Consider the following 609-nt stretch of genomic DNA (forward strand, 5'->3'; position numbering starts at 1 on the left):
TTTTGGAGGATTCCATGTAACCCTCACCAAGATGGAAAATGCCAAATGTAGAATGATAATACGGAGATGATAAAGTTCGAATTTTAGTAAGGAAAATGATAAGAAAAACGGCGTGCGTCAGTTTTTCGTTGCAATGGAACGGAGGGATGTGTTTTGAAAAACCGCGCCTGGGTTTTCCATCAAAGGGAGAGGAAAAGCAATAGCAGTTAAAAGGAGGGGTAATTTCGTCCTCAAAATCACTGTCCGCACGTTCCAGTTTAATTTGGTAACTTAAGTTTGTATTGCTTCATTAAAACCGCTGGATAAAAGGTGGTGTCTACAGTGATAAATTTTTCCCTGTTTCAAGAAAAAATGAGAATGAGAGCGAGGGAGCATCGTTTATCGTACCCAAACCTCGCTAATCTACAAAGTGTGTGTGAAATCCGGTCCATTCATTACGTTGATCATCTCCCATATATAGTGGCCTGAAAATTAGGCTTGTCCAATAATCATTACCGGGCACATTTACACCGAATTAACCCGTTGGACATATTTTTATAACCGTCCATTTTTCCTACATACGCGTGCTCCACCTGATCATTGGACAGGCATTACATTCGGTCGATGGAA

This window comes from Magnolia sinica, chromosome 13 (genome assembly GCF_029962835.1).
Source record: "Magnolia sinica isolate HGM2019 chromosome 13, MsV1, whole genome shotgun sequence".
Classification (NCBI taxonomy): Eukaryota; Viridiplantae; Streptophyta; class Magnoliopsida; order Magnoliales; family Magnoliaceae; genus Magnolia; species Magnolia sinica.